Below are 22,350 nucleotides of genomic sequence, written 5' to 3' on the forward strand. Positions count from 1 at the left end.
GCCAGTCTGCATCTGGAGCAGCAGTACCGGTAAGCAGTAAGCATCCTTCCTGATTGTTGTGCATGAAATGTGCATTAATCAGCATTTATTCCTGTTGTTTTATTGTCTGTTACATTACATATTAAAATAAAAAAAGTAGGCTTGTGCTTATCAGCGGCAGCTATGCATACTTTGCCTGTGATTGAATGAAAAAAATGAATAACGGAAAAAAAAAAATTGTAAAAATAACAACAAAAAAGAACAATAAATAAAGGAAACTAAACTACAAAAGATTACTGTTCTACAGTGAGGCATCCATGTAGAAAAAACATGGATGGTGACAGTGACTGGGTATGAATACCCAGGGAAGCTGAGAAATATCAATTTCTCTCTCTCTCTCTTCTGATTTACTTTGTACGACATTTTCCATTACGTTCATTATGCGCATCCATATGAATTCTCTAGACTATAGAGTATGTGTAAGTTTCTGCACCATAAAACCATAACACCCTTTTTTTTTTTATAAATAGCATCCTGATGGCAGTGGTCAGTTTTACCAGTGAGTGATGATGTCCCTTCCATTGGGACCAGATATCTGCACTATGCAGTTTACTTCAACCTAATTACACTAATTGCAAAGATAATTAGCATTATGGATTGGACTTCTGCAAAGGAGTCGAACATGGCAAGCTAACCTGAAAAATCACTTGCATTAGATGACAGATCTGAGTCCTGACACGAATAATGCCCAAGATAAAATGTTCACAGCCAAATCATTCTGACCGTTAAGATTAAACCTTCACGTTCTGTCTGTACAAACCAGCCGTATCTGTCTACATATCCCTCCTCCCTCCTGGTATTTATATTAACCAAATATATAAATATTCCTCTGGAATTATCAGCGTTCCTTAAACTTGACGGTCTTGCAAAAGAAGTGGTTCCAATAACTGCTTTGCTCTGTTGTCCCGTAGTTAGGACAGAATGTAATGAGTTGACACTTATCAAGTTATAGAACAGCATGGACGAAAAGGTAGGACGTGGGAAAGCAGGGGGCTAAGGGTTTGAAAATGTGAATGTTAATAGGCAAATGTCTATCAGTAAATTACAACCAACCTTTGCTGCTTGGGACATAGTGGCTTCTTGGAGGAAGGTTAGGTCAACTGAGAGCCACAGACCTTTGTTGGAAATTTATTCTCATCATATTTTAGTATAATGTTCGCAATTTTAGGTAAACACATAATGGTGCTCTCTGGCTGTCAAAACATAGGAATAGTAATTTTATAAAATTCAAGGTTTATGATCTAATATTGACTAATATTGAGCTTTAATGCCAGTTATTTTTTACATTTTCAGTAACAACTTGTAACTTAAAAAAGATGAAATTATTTTAGCAAACTCCATTGATTAACGGTACATTTCATTTAATTTTAACCTGAAAATACCAACTGGACATCCCAGTAACAGAAAGTTGTGTTTTTAATTTTGCTTGATTAGTAATCATTCTTCATTGGTGAGGCTGCATGGGGCACTGCAGTGTCCCTTTAATACATTGTGTATGCTTTATAATAAAATATTACAGCAGATTAGGGTAAGTTATAATGGTCCGACTTCTGCACCAAGAAGTCTTAGGGCCCACTAAGAGATAGGGGCCCATCTTACATGATCTGCCAATGTTGAAATATTCTTCTTTTCCCAAAGTTTTTTGTGACTGATGTCTTCATTTGAAAAGGAACCCAGCATGTGAGAACGAATCTGCCAGCTATGCTTAGAAGCAATCTCCTTATGGTGAAATGGACTTGAAAATTTAACCCCTTCCACACTCGGCGGTATAAAGCTTGTTGCAGCCTTGAATGCTGTGTTTTCGAGGCACTTTGGAGTTAAGTATTGAAATGTCAGCAGAAAGGATTGGAATTGGGGCCATGTGTTCATTCAGGAAAAGGTCACAGCCAATTGGGGAGTCTCTCCGATCCATTTGCCCTGTGGAAAAAAAAAATATTTTATATAGCAATTCATACAAATCAAAGCCATTTTCAGGAAAGAAAAGGGCAGTAATTTGAAGCAGAAAATCACCTTTGAAAACTATTTTCTCCATTCAGTGTGTTTATAGTGGAGATGGGTGGCAGGGACCTATAATTTCATGACATTTGTCTGATTGACCGTATTTTCATTATCAAGTCACATACTGTGGTAAGTTCACATTTTTGAACGATTCTTCTTAATAACAAATGACTTCCTTTTATTGGGGTTCAGGAAGAGACAAAGACAAGTTCAAATATACTCAAATATACTTCTTATTGTAAGAAGCCATACTTTGCTCACCAATAACTGTAGGGATCCATGTGGCTCATCCTGAAACTAGAAATACCCAAACCTTACCGCTAAGCCTCGTCCTTCCCTGTTTAGTAACATTTGTGAACAATGAAATGCTTAGTGATCAGATCTCCCTGTTCAAAAGACAAAAACAGATAACACTGATTATTGGCAATCCTTTATTCTCATTGTGGTGCATGTTATCTAACACAACTTAAACTGGAAGCTTTCCAAGGCAGACACTCTCTTTCCTAATTTATTCATACCAGTTGTTAGTTATCTCAACTATATGTATATAAATATGTCTTGGACATACCTGAGAGGTCTCCGGGTTTGACCCAGAGTCTCTAGGTGAAGCCCTGCTTAATCAGGTCACCTTCTTCTTTCTCTGTTGCCTGGACATCCCTGGTCCCCATCCACTAAATGTTGTATGGGGTTAACCTTGCCCTGTGTATGGTTATACCCACGTCTAATTTTGGCTAGCCCCACCACTTAAGAAAAGCCACTCTTCCAAAATAGGTATTGCTTCCTGTCCTACCATGGGAAGTTCCCAGATATGGTAATAGACATAGGTTCAGATGCATTAGGTGTAAAAATGAAACAACCTTCATATACAATGGAGGCTGGGGGTGCTTTAATAGTTTAAAAAATAAAATGTAATACAGTTTTAAAAATAATAATATTTGATAGAAATATTTTACACTATATAATTAATTGGAGGTTTATTTATACTCATTGTTCACCTTCCTATGTATGTTGCATACAATTCTTTTTGCTATGCATTATAGACCGTATGAAGAGTTTGAACTGGCCACACTTCGTCTCAATGCCATGTCAGAGCTATCTGCAGTTAACAGCTTTAATGAGGTCAGTCCAGCCAGCTGGGCTTTGTGGAAATGTACCTTTCATTTAAGCAGCTTTGTTGAGTCTAACTGGGCATTGATTTCTTACAATCTTTCCATTTTTTTCACTTCACCTCTAAGATCCTGAGATTTCTAATTGAAACGAATTGTCACAGTCATGACTCCGACAGAGGTGGGGAGTAAATTCCAATTAATTTCTTATTAGCATAAACAACCAGTTCACTTCAAGAGAAAAATCTAAAACCATTGGTATAACTCGTATATGTGTTAGCAAAGGCAAATTAACTTGTCATTGAAAAATGGAAATGTATCACTGTGTGGTGGTTACATTTTCACCTATACATTGTATCAGCCAACTAGGTAGAAAATGTATAAGTGGAAAAGTTGTTTAAACTTTTAAATCCCTGTATTTGTGGAGTATAGGTCTACATTAAGCATTATGGGGCTACAGTGGACCACAAGGTCCACAAGGTCCACTATACCTCTCTCCCAATGTCTGTTTTGCTTAATTTGATGAGTCTTCCCTAAATTATGATAGTACAAGAGATGTATTTGTATCTGATACATGCTTTTGCTTTGTTTTTTTTAAATATCAGGTCAAGGTGGCCAAGTCGGCCATATTTTTTTCCAGGACAAGAATACATTTCATAGCTTGTGGGGAAAAGTAGTATTTTAATTAATAATGCATGATGGGGGACAAACAGAATCCTCTGGTTAAGAAACCTACATCGGATGGCTATTTACATTTTTTGCAATTTGATTTTTAACTTTACATGCTGCTTGGGGTCATTTGGAGGGATGCCGTGTCCATAATCCTAAAAAGAAAAAGGCATAATTTTCATAATACATAATACAGAAAAATTTTCATAATACATACACAAAGTCTGTCATGAATAGACTGTTATAAAAGGTTTTTCACAGAGATGAATACTTTCAAAATATGAAAGTTCTGCAAGTCTGCTGCATTGTCATGTAGAAGCTGTTATCTGCAAAGTCACTTATTATGGTTCAGATAATAAATTCTGCGTCCCACGTCCTATGTACAGGAAAACGCTCACATAAATTCATTTTGTTAAGCTGTCAAAGTAAATATCTCTCTCAGTTGCAGAGAATACAAATTATATCAGCTTCTTCGCTGCCTTCTGGTACGAACACAGCGCTGCCTGCTTTTGTTTACTTTCTGATCACATTTAGCGAACGTCTTAATTATACATTGAAATTTACAGAAAATGGGCCAAAATGCCAAGGAGATGAGAAGTGCATAAAGGAAATTGTTTTCCACTCAAACTGATATTATTTTGTCTTACTTTCTGCCTCATTGGCAGCGGGACCTTTTCTTACAATTAATTGGTAGTCTTTCTGACAATTGTTGGCTTTTACGATACTTTGCATAACACTTAAAACGAGGAAAGTGTAGCTGATATATAATATAATTTAATGGAGGGATCATTGAATGTGGGCCTTATTTTTAGATAAAAAATTGTCATACAAGTAGCGCACCTAAGGTCCTAATGAGAAGGGTAGTTAATACCAGAGGGATGTAACCAGTAGAGATAATTTAAGCGCCCATACTACACTTTTTTCAGTCTATTCATCTGATTTATAGACCGTGTTCTATCAACTCTCTTGTTTTTCATAGAAAGAGCCCCAAGTACCATTTATTCTTGTTTTCATTTTATAATTTACTAATCAAAGAGACTGGTGTATACTGCTTTGCTGAGGATAGTTGCATTAATCCAGTGGTCTACGTTGAAAATAAATGTATTATAATTTGCGGTAACTCCTTTTTTATTGAGGAAGAGCTTTTAGGAGCCACCATCCATCAGGTCAAAAGTGATCTTTAGGGGCTCAGAATGATGTTAAAAACCTAATTTTTAATCCAATTAAAATATTGTAATAACTCACAATGCTCACTTTTTATATATGTATGTACAGTGTATGTACAGTATATATATATATATATATATATATATATATATATATATATATATATACATATATATGTGTAAATGTTATATATATAAATCAGGGGTTGGAAGAATGGCCGTCACCACAGGGAGAGCTGTCCAGGGCTGGAGGAGCAGTGGGGGTTGGGGACATCATTGAGATTAGGGGAAAGATAAGACATAGGGAGAAAGTTAAGCGATGGGAAGAAACGGGGAGAGATAATGAGAAAGTGGAGATATGAGGAGAAAGGGAAGAGGGAGGGTTTGTTTTGAAAGTGTTTGTATGTTAGGGCAAGTGTGTCTTTAACGGCAGCTGTATACTAGGATGTTTGTGTTTAAGGCCAAGTGTGGATGTGTGTGTGGGCAGGAGTGTGTACGGGCAGGCGCATGTAAGGGCTGATGCATAGGTATATAGTTTGACAGTCTATCCATTACTATTTCTATTCTGGACCTAGAATAGAATGCTTCATTGTAATACATTTTAGTCTAGGAGAAATATTTTTAGATTTGTTTTATATTATAAATATAAATTATACATATTATACAAAAAATGAAATTTGAAGGCTCTGAAAGACTTCAATTCAGACACCCCTCTACAAAACTGTTCCTAAAGTTGGGCTTTCGTGGGTTATTAATGAAAGCCTTTGTAACCCAGCAAAAGCTTGGTCTGCCTCTGTCCTATGCTTATGGTAGATTTGTCTAAAGAAATGTGTACTGTTTGTATTGAAATTCAATAACTGTGCTGCTCACACCCTACACTAAATATATTGTTAGAATTCCCAAGGAATTAAAAAGGCTGTTTAGACAACCAATTTAAGCAAGTAATTACGGTATATTTCTGCACTTCCCGTACTTCAGCCAGGCAGAGGTTGCAATAGATTTTTAAGCAATCAGAAGACATGGAACAGGTAGTGAAAACAACTAAAACACAGCTTTCTTTATTTTGTAGCAATTTGATACAAGCACGCTTTTTCTCGCATTGCCGCTCATATGCTGTGATGAATTATTGCTGAAATGCTTTGTCATGCTACTAATAAGTATGTTTAATGTGCTACATTGCGCTTCCAGGTTCTGGTGCACTATGGAACGTTTAGGTGATATGATGGTCCATAACTCCAGTAAACCTAATAATAATCATAATCCCAAATACGTCAGCACTCACTGACTGGCAGACAGGGAGATGGGAGTTGGTATCTTGATAGTGGAGCTGAATGGTTAACATAGGGTCACCTTCACTCTCCCTAACCCATCATCTGTTAATTACAAATACTGGTGCATTGAATACCATGCTTCATAATGGATTAACACTAGACTTGGAGGCGGCCAACTCTTCCACTGGTCTCCCCATTTCAAGAGTTAAAGGTCCATAATAACGACCAATAGAGTTACTTGTACGGACCTTTAACTCTTGGAGCGGGGAAACCTTGGTCTCCCCAGGCCAAGTTCTGCCATCAGGAATAAAAGGGCCGTGCGGGAGTCACTTGCACGGCCCTTTAACTCCTGACGGGGAACTTGGCCTGGGGAGATCATGGTCTCCCCGCTCCAAGAATTAAAGGATCTTATATACGCAGCATCGCAGGGGTTAACGGGAGCAGAAATCCGTAGGTTTGTCGTCAGGAGTAAAAGGCGACTCTATTGGTTGAAGCCAGAGGAGGCCCCTGCAGGCTCGCACAGACCTTTTACATCTGACGGTGAACCTACGGATTTCTGTTCCCGTTAACCCCTGCCATGGTGCGTAGATAAGGTAGGCTAGATGGGGAAGGGACCAGGGAGTAAACGAAGATGAACACGAAGATTCTTCATGTTGTTTGTCTTTGTCTTCGTATACGTTTTGCCGCCGCCATGTTCGTATGTTCGGTATTCGGGCTGAACAACGAAAACGCACCCTTCGTGTTCGCTTTCATGTTCGCCCTAATATGAATGCATAAGTCTAATTAACACAATGACAGCTCATGAATCTTTTATGTACTGTGAATATAGTACTCTTACAGAAACTACTCACCTGTACTGGGCTATGATGTTTATATCTTGGAGTTAGTTGTGCAGGGTCTAGAGGAATCAGTAATGACGGAGCTCAGTAAGTGTCATGTTATCTGTTACACTGGTAGAAACAGATATCATTTGATAACTATCAACTTGGGAATTAACTGATTAAAGCTCAGTTCCTCAATTTCATGTAGATAGGGTCTCTATGGAAACACAAATTTGCTATGTGAATTAAATTACCCCTTTTGCTCTTAAACAGTTGGGATAATTGGTGAGTTTCAACTTGAAGCACAAGAGCGAGAGAAAGAGAGAAATTATATGGAGTTGTAGAGTGGCCAGAAGTTCTTATTTTGCATCGTGATACCTGCAAATTTAGGCTGTGGGCTTTATTCACTAAATAGTTAATTACAGATATGATACAGTGAGTTGCACAATTTTATACTGATACATTAATGCAGGTTGCATGTGATTTACAATATTTAGTTAAAGTAGTCAGATGAAAAAACCCAGTGTATGTTACTAAATATAGCTCCCATCATACGCAGCCACCTAATATTACTTGGGACACCAAAAGAGGTAGCAAGTTCCATGTTAAAATGCACACATCATTGAAAAAATGACACGGTATCGCTTTCTAGAGGGACCTTTTCTCTATACATTGTACAAAAATATCCTTAATCTTAAATTTCCCACCCACCTTTTTCTTTATGCAGACACTAAGACAGAATAAAGGTAAAAAAAAATTCAATTATGGCCACCAGGTGTGATGTACAGTGTTCTAGGATTGAACAGAAGACTGTCAGGGTGAGTGTGAGTGCAGGCCCAGCAATAAGGCAGCCATTTTGAAAAGCTCCAGCAACCGGCACTGCATTTTCTAGCAAATATCATCCACACTTTTCTGGTCCAATTTGATCATACTGATCACTCTTTTTACATATGTATGCAGGATGGAATGCCAAAGATTCATTGTCAAGATAAATGTCAAGTTTAAGTTTCTATGGCAATAACCTACCAGTGCCCGGTTTTGTGTCACATGGCAGGTTATCCCAGCATTCATTTGCAGTGCATGAGAATGAATTCTTAGTGCACTAAGTGAATCTCACGTGTACTGGCATCCAGAGCCCTGATCAATACACACATCAGTCCCTGGTTTAGGGTTGCTTAAATTATTTGGAAGGTAAAAATAGCCGTTTTCCGTTTGTTAATGTGTCTTGGTACGGATAAACAGTTGCTTTTTTAATGATATAAATATTATGCAGAGAAGGGTACCAAGTGACATTCCACCTAAGGAGCAAGACAGATTATGATGCACAGAGCAGGTGTTAGAAGACACTGGTTCTTTTTATGAATAATCTCCTGTGTAGATTTTCATTTTTCTTTTTAAACAAGTAAACAACTGCTTGTCTGAACAGCAACACAGGGAGTCTGGCTTCCAGGCCCTTGAATACCAATCAGATGTTGCAGTACCTTTCAGAGTCGGGAGAAAAAAGGTTTTTGACACTTAGTAGATTACATAATATATGTACGGAATCTAATGTGCCCTTAAACTGATAACAAATTTTCATGCCTGCTTTAGATGATGTATTTATCCATTAGTTGTTGAAATCCAACTTTCATGATTTTCTAGTTTTCATGCCCCTGTCCGCATTGGACCGGCCCTTTGTGAACAATTTTGGACCTGCTCAGGGACCAATTGCCGTCCTGCACACCATGTCAAGTAGCCCCTGGGTTGGTGCCTCATGGTGCCTCCAATGGACAGCAGGTAGACACTCTCACGTTATTTGTTGGCTGCCAGCCAATGTGCCCTCTAATTTTTAGTAGTTGGTGTGTGCAGAAATCTTTTTGTTGTGCAAATGTTTTCCATGTTACAAAAATATCTGCGCACTAAATGGATGTGCAAACAGAAATTGTTTAAAGATAATTTTGGCATAGCCTCTTTCTCGTGGCAATGCAATCTATGAAGTTACATTTAGATTTTATTCTATACTGTGAACTACTTTGTTCAGTTTGTTGTTACATTAAATAAAACATCTAGAAAGGTTCCCTCAATGTCCATCCACATGTGTATATAATTATGTGTAAGGCATTAGAATGGTGTGTGTATGCAAATGTAAGTGTATGGTATTAGAGTGGCTGTGTGTATGTATGCATGTAAGTGTATGTTGTAAGAGTGTGCATGAGTGTGTGTGTATGTGCATATGAATGTATGTGTAGGTAAGTGTATGGTGTTAGAGTGGCTACATGTGTATGTATGTGTAAGGTGTTAGAGTGAGCATATGCATACACTAACCGCAAAGAATCAAAACCTTGAATAACCAGAAAAAAAAAAGTGGCCCTTAAGGAATATTGCTGTGTATAAGCTGGACAGTTTGGTCTTACTGTCAATGGAAAGCCTATATTTTGTCCTGGTGTGTGTTCAGCAAGCTCTAAATCTCTGTTTGTGGCATATTCCTGAAATTAATGGTCAGTACTGTCATTTATACAGGCTCATTGGACAGGCATAACATTAGTCCCACGAGATGCATTAACTGGAAAATATTAAACGTGTTCCCTAAATGGTTGAGAAATCAATTCTGTAGCCCCGCAGACATGGAAATAGAAGCAGAACCTAACATTTTCTGCAGCCTTTTGACCTATACTGTTGATGCAATTCCCATCAGGGCTAAAGTGATTATCCCTTGGGTGCCTATTACATGTTAAAGGAAAAAAAGACACAATTTGACATCTAAAGGGCCTTTTTGAGAGCAATATGAAGCAGTCCTAGCTTGCTTCGGTTAGTAGAGTCAATACTTTACCATATAGAGTTGTAAAAAGTATACTTCTACAGGCTGTGTTAACTCCTGTGCAGTCAATGATTCCAGCTGTTTTTTGCACAGTACATATTTAACAAATGCATGCATAAAAAATCAGAAGAAAACTGGTGCATCCACCGCACTGGCAACATTTTCAATGGATTAGATTTAGTAAATATATGTGTAAACTGTCAGAATACTTTATATACTAGTGCATACCTCCCAACTATCCTACTTTTTGACAGTCTCTCTTTGTGACGTATATTCCCATATGTATTTTTCTTTCCCCAGTCTTCCTTCTAGCAGTTCTGAGTGTATAAATGTTATAACAGTTCTCTACACCCCTAGAAGTCACGATATATCAATCAATTATATGGGCATAATGGGGCATTTGAGCGTTAAAACCATGAGGTGACATACTGCGTTACTCACTTAGTTACCCAAGTATGTTTTATTATAGAGATATTCACTACCCCAAAATGGAAAGACATTAATTAGTGGATGTTTAGATAAGATACTGCGCTTACACCCAACATGGAGTAATTGGTCTCGGAGACATCTTTTTTGTGTTAGCTCTTATTTTAATTCTAGATTTATTGTAATAGACAGTGTCGGCTGCCTCACCTAATTTCTCAGATAAGTCAAGAGACTCTACGGTAAAGAATAAATAAAAGGGAATTTATCATTATTACCCTGGTAACCTTCAATAGACTCTTCCTTAGTGTTCTAAATTGAGATCGGCAAATAATACCAATATTTATTTGCTGCTGCCTTTGTAGGCTTGCCCTTGGGTTCTTAGTGATTTGCAGTCTCTTTTTAGAGGCTGTGGATAGTGGATAGAGAAAAGTAGGGGTATTAATAAATCTTCCCTTCCGTTCTGTAGCAGTTATACATTTTAATTTACATCTCCATGGTGCAAAAAGGCTACCAGGCGACAGTTTTCAACAAACCTGACATTTATGTTCACAATTACATTCCAATACTACTACTCTGATATGCTATTAGTCAAGTATTGCCACCTTAACAAATGTAGCTACATGTTTACTAATGAGATTTTCTTAAAAAAAACCTATTAAGTGGTCTGCTTATTTATACTAATATCTTCTCCAAACGATACAAGAAAACATATGTATTGCTCAGTGTAGCCATGTGTAGTGTATCTTAATCTACATACATGAGAACTTGACCTAGTGGTTTGACCTAGTGCTGCTTCCCTGGGACTCTGGCTCGCTTTCCTTCTTCTCCAAAGTGTTTGGCAACAATTACTTCCCTTCCTACTCCCTGCACATTTAGTACTATATGGGGCTAACCCTGCCGATCAGCCCCATCCTTTCACAAAGCAATTTTACTAGAAGAGGAAGAGCTCCAGGTAGCCTACATTAGAAAGTTCCCAAATATGTCTCACCTAATTTATCTTACACCAAAACCAATCCCGGGATCATGGGACCCACTGTTTTAAATGCACAGTTTCAAATCTAGTAAAATTGGTAAAAAGGCCAGGAATAAGCTAAAATTATTTTTACATTGTTTTTACAGCAATTCAAAATGAAAAACTGAACAGCAATTTGCAAATTCATTATCAGATAAATAATGCATGAGGAACATCAGCATCAAAGTTGTTATATATATACATATATATATCCCAAACATTAAAACACCTGTGCGTGCATTTTCACACGATATACATCAAATAACAAGTACGGCATGAATGATGCATTGAGAGTATAACACACAACACGATAATTGAACAACTTGCACATTATATATTAATTTATGCATTAGCTACAACGATTCAGTTCAACATTTCTAAAATGAAAGTCAAAAATTATAAGAATTTTCCATTGGACACGCTAAACCCATCAGCTCTTAACTTGTAGTCTACAGCGCGTGCGGTCATTTCCATCCTTAAGTATCACACGCTGTTTCTTCTGCACTTGTCATAACCTAGATATAGCCTTCCATTTTGTTTTACAATAGAAAGGGCCCCTGCAGAATGATACCGGCTTTCTATTACCTGCAGAATGGTTTCATATTCAGAAGTGAATAAAGAAGATTCAGAGCTTTATGTGAATAGAATAATTACACTTCCACAAGCAGCAACAAATAGCCCATGTCTGAGGAATGTGGCCTTGGAAACTACATTTCAATATAGAATTAAATGACAATATACTGACTCATCTTGTCTACCTACTCTAAACATTTGTCTACCTATAGGTCAAAGCTTTAAAATATATGCCCCCACCATATCTACTGAAACACAATGCTATGCATGTTCCACTTAAGGAAATTCCCCTGGTGGGTGTTTACACAATGCAATATTTACCTACCTAGGGCAGCACCCCTAAGCCCTCCCTTACAAAAAATTACTGCAGTTTTTTCTGAAGTAATACTGCAGTTTTTTGGACATGAAAAAACTGCAATACTGCACTTTTACTGCAGTATTACTGCACATTTACTGCACTTTTACTGCAGTATTACTGCACATTTACTGCAGTATTACTGCACGTTTACTGCACTTTTTTTTATATTGCAAACCTACAGTTGTACTTCAATGTACCGCAGCTTTATTGCATTTGTGCTTCCGTACAAAAATAACTGCAGTACAACTGCAGTACAGTGAAGTACAAATGCAGTAAAACTGCCGTAAATGTGCAGTAATACTGCAGTAAAAGTGCAGTATTGCAGTTTTTTCATGTCCAAAAAACTGCAGTATTACTTCAGAAAAACTGCAGTATTTTTCCCTTCCACAGCCGCCTTCTTCACTGCAGCCTGCCGGTATATGATGTCATACACCGGCACTCTGTGCCTTACATCACTTTAGATGACTAAAAGTGGTCTATGGTGCCAGCACAGCATGCGTAGTGCACACAGACCAATGGGGTAGATCAGAGATCTCTCTTATAACTGCTCTAGTAAGCAGCAACCTACCAGAGGCTCTGATAGCCCGAGAGATGCCCCCCCGTTTTTTTAACGTGGAGACTGTCCCCTTCAGACCTGCTACCCAAAGCCTAATCTCTGTGTTTTCCCTACCACCAGTAAGCAGGACACTGCTCACGCTTTATAATTTATCTTGGCTTAAAACCAGGGTTTGAAGGATCGCACCAAATGAGACCCAAAGAAGTGGTGAGTTGGCAAGCAGGAGAAGTGGTAAATTCTCACTGGTTTACTCATATATCAGGGTTTAGGGTCACTTCCAGTGCTGTATTTACCCTTCACTGCCCACAGCTGCCCCTCTCAAAATGAGAAACTGAATCGGCACATCCTCCGTAGCATAATAGGCTGGTTGGGGAGATAAAATATCTCCATTGTGCAACACAGTTTGCTTTCTATATCTCCCAGGTGTCCCTCTTTTGGACCCAAATAGCTATGCCCCTCTTTCTTGCTGAGTATGAGTGTATCACATACCTAAAAACCATAACGATTCGACCAGAAACAGCATAAAATATGATTACAAATTAAATTGCACAAAAAAAGAGCATTTGTTCTAATTGCATTACACAAATGTATACATAGAATTAAGTCACAAATGCTATTTTTTGTTTGTTTGAAGGAGACATTTAAGTAAACAAGGTAGTTATTCGCCTGGGAATGAGCACATTTTAGATCCACTGGGGCCTACTTAATTGTTTGTTACCAAGTATCTAAAATCTAACTCAAGTATTCATCAGTACCGGACGGTATTGAAATTATTAAATGAGTCTTATAGTCAGCAATTTTACATTTCCGTGGTCTGTAATACAGTCTGTCTTTATCCACAAGTAAAGGGGATAATTCCCCTATTATGTGCATTATATATTTATATTTATAGATTTTAAATGATTATTTTAATGATTTATTGCGGGGAAAAATGGAGAAATCTAGAGAGAAATCAGTGCTCTATTTTCTCTGTAGTCTGGAAAATGTAATAGGCCTCTAGAGTGTTAACCTATAAGGAGTATAAGAACTATTTCTATTTCTGTGTTGGTAGATTATTTCATTTTTCCACAAAAAAAAACATCCTTTGCATCAGCGAAGGCTCTTAGATCAAAAAAATAGCAGTGTGGGCTAGCAGATAGAAAGAAAAACATTTACAAAAATGAAGGTTGTTTTCTTTCTGTATTTTCTGTCCTAAAGATAGTTCATAGTCAGAACTGGATAAAAAAAAGCAGCGGGTGAAAGTACTGAGCTAAAGGCGCACATGGCTGAGGGGATGCCAGGCAGCCCTCCTCTTCTTCCTGTTTGTTTATATAAGTTAGGGGCTGTCAGCCATGCTAAGAGGCGATGTACGAGGTGACCCCCACCTAGAGCCATAATTATAAACTACCGTATTTGCTCGATTATAAGACGACCCCCAAAAATCTGAATATTAAGCATGCACCCTCCGGCTGTCAAAGAGAATTCCCCGTCAATGTCAGGTTTTCCTGTCAATCTTCAAACAACTATTATTGTAATATTCCCGTAAGCACAAGACTAAATAGAAAGTCTAAAAAAACAAGAAGAATTCCTAAGTTTAAATAAGTTCTGGTGCTGGGATTCTGCCATAGTAATGTGTATTGTCAAACCTTAAATCACAAGTGAAATGACATTGACATGGATCAAACTTGCATGCTGACAAGCTGATCTGACAACAGGTTAGCTGCCAACATGCAGGGACTGTTAGGGAATATGTTATTGTCCAACCATGTGTATTCCATATTTGGTTGGCACTGAAAAGGTTAAGAGCTGGCAGGCTCCCTATAGGGAATAAGTCATGTACATTTAAGGGAGGTACTGTAACTGTACGTCATACAAGCAGGAGGAAGGGTTAATTTTACAAGCAAATCTAAAGAAAACTGTGGGGATCCCCAAGACAAATAAGTGTAGACTCGGTATCATCCTGTATAATATAATGAACCTGTGATTACTGTTGATTACTGTTGATTAATTAAAATTGGAAAGAGAGCCAGTGGGTATTACCTCTACCTGTCAGCAAAACCAGATGTCTATACAACTTATCATGTTTACCAAGAAGCCCCAGATCTTCTTTGTTCCTTCCCTGGGATGACCTAAACAAAATATCTTAGTTCTAAGTATTCTGGATGCAAAGATCGAGCGTTATCTGTTACTCTTCTTATTTAGTCAAAATCTACATTGAAGGTTATTAGTTTTTCACTTCGCTGGCTTCTCAAATTACATAGCAAACATTTTACTCCCAGGGTTCTGTGCAGAGCATCTGAATTTTATGAGCACATTGCACTGAGATTATGTCTAACCACCCATATTTATGCGTAGGAAAACCAGAAAGCGATTTCTTCACCAGCATGCGCGTTAAACCATTTCTATGCATATTTAATAAACAGCATTATATACTTGAGTCATTAGCAATGATCATTTGGGAGCGGAAGCATTATGTCACTTTACTACAGGTAAGGTCGATGAGAAAGTCAAATGGCGTGTCAACAGTAGAGTCGCAGGGCTGTTTCTTCAGTTGTGGTGAAGTCCTGCTGGTGCTCTTAGCCCCAACTACGACTCCTGTCTCAGATTTAATACATAACGACATGTTTGTGAAACACCCGTGTGTCCGTATTCAATAAATTCTCGCAATCTATGTAAACCCCATGAATGAAAATCAGAAGCTTTCGAATGCTAAAAACCCATAGGCACACATAAACAGTAATGGCACTCTAAAGATGTGATGAGAGCTGGAGATCTGGGATAACTTCTAATTTTTCAAGTTATTAATATTTTATCAACGGTTTCCTGCTTAGGTTTGCCAAGTTTCTATGGCTCAACGTCTTGAGAACATATTCTCCTGTACCTTGCACAACCGTTTAGTACCAGTTATTAAATGTGGTCTTCACTTCCTAACATACATGGTTTCAGCCACAAGCGAGGAACTGCCTGGGGCGCCATGTAAAGTTAAGCCCTACAGGGACCAAACTGCATTATATCTCCAATCGCACTTATCATGGCCCCTTATATTGGGGATGAATTAGCATGGACCACTTTAGCTTAATTCCTGCATTATCTAAATCCAGTCATAGACTCTAAAATCCAGTATTGTTTTACTTTTGCTTTCGTAAATCCCCACCTTCCGCAAAGTTAATTAAATGTTTATGCGTGGAGAGCTTCCTTCCTTACTACTTTCTGCTAGGTGTTAAGCCTTTCTAGCACGTGACTGTAGACGTCGACATACAAATCTTTGATCTCCAGAGGTGATCTCGGGACTGAAAATGAATCTTATATGTTATCTGCAAATTGTCTTGCCAAAGCGAGAATCCCCGAACAGACAATGGTTTGTTTTTTTTGCAAAGCAAACGGCATTTAAGAGTTTATACGTGTTTTACTGAAGAATCTGTAATACTCAACCCTTTCATTGCCAGGAGGACCTTTACCATAAAGCCTGACAATGTCTTCATTACCCCTCCGGCAATATTACAACCTCGCTGTATATCTGTCTCGTGAAGAATAATGACAGCAATAACTAGGAATAAACACACTCTATGTGAAACCGCAGTCCCTAAACAGTTAGTAAATGTGACTGGTGTTATTGCGGCATTAATAAATTCAGCTCCAATTGAAAGAACAGTCAATTAGCCGCATGCTCCCTGTAGAGTCGTTATAGCCATATTTTGTTCAGTGAATCACCTTACTTTGTTTCACAAACCTGTTTATTTTATTTTGCCATATGTCTCCCGCAGCTATGCCGTGGCGAATGAGAACAGGTAGTCTACAGCTCCATCATGTCTAGGAGAAAACAGTAAACACTGGTAAAACATTCAATGAGGAGCCCAGAGTATTAATACGTGACAAACATTTTGGATTCGTTATATCCAGTATCTGAAAATGGATTCCAACGTAACCCTGCATATTAAATGCTATATATATATATATATATATATATATATATATATATATATATATATATATATATATATATACTGATACTTAACACTACTGTGAGTAGTTAAATATTGATTCACTAAACAGTGAGTTACAGTGAGTTACAGACTCATCTCACTCAGTCATGATAAAATTATTTCAGTTCCCTCATGTCTCCCGGTACTCCTGTAGAGTATCCCTGGGAGAAAATACTATACAGGACTGATTGGTTCTACCCGTTTTAACTTGCTCGATACTCAACGTTGCAACTTGGGAAAGTGTCCGTGGGAGCGTGTGAAAGTCAGCCTTCAGAACCTTTGCCGACACAAAACAGCCAGCAGGTCTACCTGCCAAGGGGGCAAGTTGCAACGAAAGATAAACTTAATGAGTGGTGTTTCTGAGTGAAATAACACTAGACTGTATGAATAGGCATCAAGAAGGCATTGCTGCTTTACGAAGGGCTGATGTGATCCTGTTTCCAGAATAAACATTATAAGGCTAGCGCATTGTTGGAATAACTTGCCGCCTTGTGCATGTGGCACCTAGTGTGTTAAATGAAATGCTGGTAAGATTCTTTGAATTGTTAGATGAGGGGATACATTATAAACCTACTCCATGTTGTTTCTGAAGCTTCACATTTTTGATTCATTTTCTGAAGTTTAGACATCATATAAACCAGGCTAATTATAAAAGCTTGTATTGATCTTTGAATCCAACTACTTACACCCTATTAGAAAGGCATTTTCTTCCCCCTCAGTTGGAACATAATTGGCAAACGTTGAACCCAAGATTATTACCGAGAATCAATAAAAATGTATAACCTATTATACCATTAGACACTTGTTTCTCAAGTGTTTCTCAGGCCCAGTATCTTATCGGTCTTCTCACTGTTGCAGAGACTCAAACTTACTTGGAGCTTGGCTTCGTCTAACATGTAGGACAGGCTAACCAAAACATGCTTATCAACCTCTGTTAATTCTTCTGGAAGGACATTCCACAATTTATACAATGACCAAACACTTGTTAGTATAACATCAAGGCCCCCGACCCTCTAGCTTTATACCATGGTCCCAATATCTCTTGGATGTGCTCCCTTCTTCTATTCTTCTTACTATTTAAAAAAATTAATAATAATTTTTTACATTTTAATTTTGGATTTTGCATCCCACATACATTATTTTGCAGATGTTAAATTGCCAAACTTTTCTAAATATTTCCCATTTAATTATTCCCATAGGATTGTTAACGCTTGTATTTTACAATATCTTTATTAAACTTAAGCTCCTCTAAATTCTTAGTTTTCCATCAAAAAATAAATTAACAAACAAAGAACTCCAACTGATTAATTTAAAAAAAGTATGACATTATGACATACCACTAATGTTAAAAAATATGTTTTGCCAGTTTTTGCAATTATTTGCAACTTAACTCATCATTTCTGAAGTGCCTCCATCTTTAGGATTTCATATGCGGCAGTGGCCGGTAATGCAAATTGTTTCAACAATAATGCACCCTTATGCAAAATGCACATCACCTTTATTAATTTGCTTCACATTCTATACCTCATCTAAAGGAAATATTTGATTACAGGGTGAAAAAAATATATTTTTTTCCAAATGTCATTACTTAGTTATACAATATTATTTATGACATTGTGGCGTAAATAGTTTAAGGTATCAGCTTTAAGTACATTATCGATTTTGCTTTTGTAACAATTATTTTTATTCTTTGCCCTTGGAAACAGAACATATTATTATCCTTTATTTATAGAGTGGCAACATATCCCGCAGCGCTGTATACAAAAATATGAGAAATGATCGTGTGTGACAAAGAGTCAATCTGAAACGTAGTGGGTGATTTTCTAGGTATTTACTAGACTTGTGCATTCGTATTCGGGTGAACATGGAAACGAACACTAAGGGTGCGTTTTCGTTGTTCAGCCCGAATACCGAACATACGAAAAAGGTGGCGGCAAAACGTATACGAAGATGAAGACAAACACCATGAAGAATCTTCGTGTTCGTCTTCGTTTACTAATCTCCCTGGTCCCTTCCCCATCTAGCCTACCTTATCTACGCAGCATTGCAGAGTTTAACAGGAGCGGAAATCCGTAGGTACGCCGTCAGGAGTTAAAGGGCCGTGCAAACAACTCTATTGGTCGCCTGCAGAGGCCTCCAATTGGTTGATGCCAGAGGAGGCCCCTGCAGGCGACCAATAGACTCACTCGCACGGCCCTTTAACTCCTGATGGCACAACTTAGCCTGGGGAGACCATGGTCTCCCCGTTCCAAGAGTTAAAGGTCCATACAAGCTACTCTATTGGTCGTTCGTATGGACCTTTAACTCCTGGAGCGGGGAGACCTGTGGTCTCTCCCGGCCAAGTTGCGGCACCAGGATTTTAAAAGTCTGTACGAGCGACAATCAACCAATGAAGTAAGGTGCTCATACGGACATTTAAAATCCTGGCTTCAAAGCTGGCGCGTACCGTGTTAACCCCATATTAACCCCTTCTACAAAAAACTAAGAAAAAAAACAAACATTTAGAATGTACACAAAAATATTCGCCCGAACCAAGGAACGTACAAAGATTTCACCCCCCATGAAGACGAACACAAAGAGTTGGCCAGCGCCCAAGTCTAGTATTTACTTTTTAAACCTAGATACATAGAAATTGACAGCAAAAAAAGAACCTTTCAGCCAATCTTGTCTGCCCATTTTTCCTACTGTAAAGACTCAAACCTTAATTGGTTCTTGGCCTTGTCTTTTTAAATCCAATATGCTCACTACTATTTCTTTTGGGAGGCTGTTCTATTTATCTACTACCCTATCAGTTTATTTTTGTTTTACCACCTTCATTGGACACTTATACATTTATGGAGTGTTTTTGTGTTTACGTGAGCCTATCCAGCATAAATACAACCGGATAGTATCCTTAGCTCAATTGGAACTATAGGTTGTTTTCCGATAAGCAGAGATCTGTAGAGTGTAGTAAAGTCGAATGAATGGTGCACATGGTTTCGCTGTATAGAGAAACAGCATTCCCAAGATTTACATAAAGAAAGCTGGGAAGATTTCAGACTCACATAGACACAAAGATGGCAGAAAAGAACCAAATGGTCCATCCGGTCTGACCTTTCTGAATCACTTTTTGTCCTCATTAATTCTTATGCACATATCAAGCTTTCTTGAACGCCTTTAAATTGACATGACACATTTTATAATAATAAAAATCCGTTACACACAGAACTATGTGCAAATGGCATACAGAATTGAACATAAAATAGCAATATCCTATGAAAATGGTTGTATTTCTATTAAACAGTTATAACATAGCTGGTTTCTTTTTTATTTAAAAACTACAAGTCTAGTTTAGTCAAATATCATCTAACAAAGAACAAAACACTTTTGTAACAGGAACAGTGTGTGAAATTTTAATATAAAGATAAGATAAAGGTGCTAAATCAGGATCGGGGAAAAGCAGAGTCTAGATTATGATGTAGTTCTAAGTGGTTTCACAATGTCACATCTAGAAAAAAACATTTATTTAATGGATACAGTAAAATGAACAAAGATGGGATTACTTCAGTACAACACCTGAATTCTACATAATTAACTCAATAAATATTTCCATGATTAAGCTTAGGATGTTGAAGGAGAAACCCAAAAAGGCATCAAACTCTTTAATTTGGTCTCCATGGAGACTATTTGAGTGCTATTAGTTTCCCAAAATGCAACTTCACTCAGAGACTAAGCCTCAAAAGGTACCCCAAAATGCAAAGCCCTAAACCACAGTACTTACAGATCAGTATTCGGCATGGACTGGCTATCTGGCTGTTGATAGCCAGCACTCCATACTCCTGGTCCACCCGATCTGCCCCTCAACTTAGCCACCCCCGGTACTGCCCTGTCAGTATTCACTTGAGACAGATAACTACTGACAAAGCAGGCTGAATCAATTGACAGTAGAATAGAAGTGCAAATACAATCAATGATATCTAAATATCTTCCAGATGCTGTTTTGGAGGTTCCTAGGTGCCCTGGCTGATGTGTCATAGACAGAAGTTATGCTTTGTTTTAGCTACTTTCCATATTTTGACATAACATATTTTGACAAAAACATGTAAAATTACTTAAGCTATAGGGACCTCACAAGAAGAAGAGACTATTTAACATTACATCTTTTTCTATGTGAGACAAACACATATATTCACATAATACGAAATATTCTCAAGTGCTTCATCCAACTGCATTCTGTTTTAGTTCACATAATCCTATAGCAAACATAAATGGCTAGCAGTAGTAGTTTTAGCAGTCGGATTCAAATGTATTTTTGTGTTAGATGAAGAAATCACACTTTATCTGTGTGAAATGAAACTACTGACGTGAAATGCCGAAGGTGAAATTGGATATGAGAAACAGTAACTAGGAGAACAGTGATATACAGTAAATGTGATGCCTTTTCCCATCCAGAAAATCAGTTTTTATGCATCTGTTGGCTGCCTGAGTAATGCATTCAGATGTCTTCATTTAAGAAGATTATAGTAAAGGAATCATGTGAACGCTTATTTATTTCAATAGAGTTTGTACATATTAGTACATGTTAACAGATTAGTTGGTATGCAGTTAAAGAGTAAAACCAGGGACAGTAAAGCGTGAGTTCATATAGTGGACTTGATTCCTGGATTTTAATTTAACACACATTTCAAAAGTAACCTAATACTTTGCTTAGAATTAGTTAAATTCTTTAAAAAAGTTAAAAGTGAAAAAATAGGTCTACCATAAGGAAAATTCACATTCAAACATGTTATTGCTTTGTAATTTTGTAATAACTGCAGAAATTACATATTTGAACATGGTTGCCAATTCTTCTGTTTGGGTAAAATGCTATGGACACGGTGTGACTTCATTACATCCACATGTCCATATTCTATCCTAGTTCTATTGGATACCAAAATATCCTAGATTTGGTTAAAAAAAACAATGGATCATGTTACTAATAGCAATCTTACTAATAGGAAGCAAGGTGTGTATGGCTAATAGTGTCCATAGGAGTCCAAATGGTATATGATATACCTGCTAGGGGTTAGTAATACTTTATCACTTTGCTGAACAGAGGTTTGATCTTGTAGGTTTGATCAGGGGACTCCTTACCTTTTGGTTCTGTAAGTCCACATATTTATGTGATGCATTATGTACCATGTGCTATTGACCAGTCCTACAGTGCTATATAAATCAATACATCATTATAACGAATGGGAGAACATGGGAGAATTTTCTGTTGACTTTTCATGTCTATGGGTCACTATTTACTTACTGTATGTAATGTATTGTGTTCCTTGCATAGATTATAGTTTAGGAGATTGCTTGACGTTACGCTATCTGCACATATTTAAGTATTTATGTATTTAAGTTCATTTTAGCAATCTCGATGATAATGTTGCTTTATTAATACTGTATGGGTGTGTAGACACTTGCTCATCTGTAAGTTGGTAACATGATATAGTAGCCATTTATAGCAGTCAGAGAAAACCAGAGATAGCAGAAAAAGTCTCACGTGGCGAATAAAGGGAATATACATCCATGAAGAACACCCCAGGTGATCACCAGCATGCTCCTATTTGTTAACAAAGCCAAC

The 22,350-nt window shown here is 37.6% G+C and overlaps 1 protein-coding gene across 1 annotated transcript in view; it reads left to right on the forward strand.

Moving 5' to 3' along the window:
- Positions 1-22,350, forward strand: part of CLSTN2 (calsyntenin 2) — a 329,838-nt gene that overhangs the window by 100,713 nt on the left and 206,775 nt on the right. The gene's annotated exons all lie outside the window — the stretch shown is intronic.

The sequence above is a fragment of the Spea bombifrons genome, chromosome 3, assembly GCF_027358695.1.
Source record: "Spea bombifrons isolate aSpeBom1 chromosome 3, aSpeBom1.2.pri, whole genome shotgun sequence".
Lineage (NCBI taxonomy): Eukaryota > Metazoa > Chordata > Amphibia > Anura > Pelobatidae > Spea > Spea bombifrons.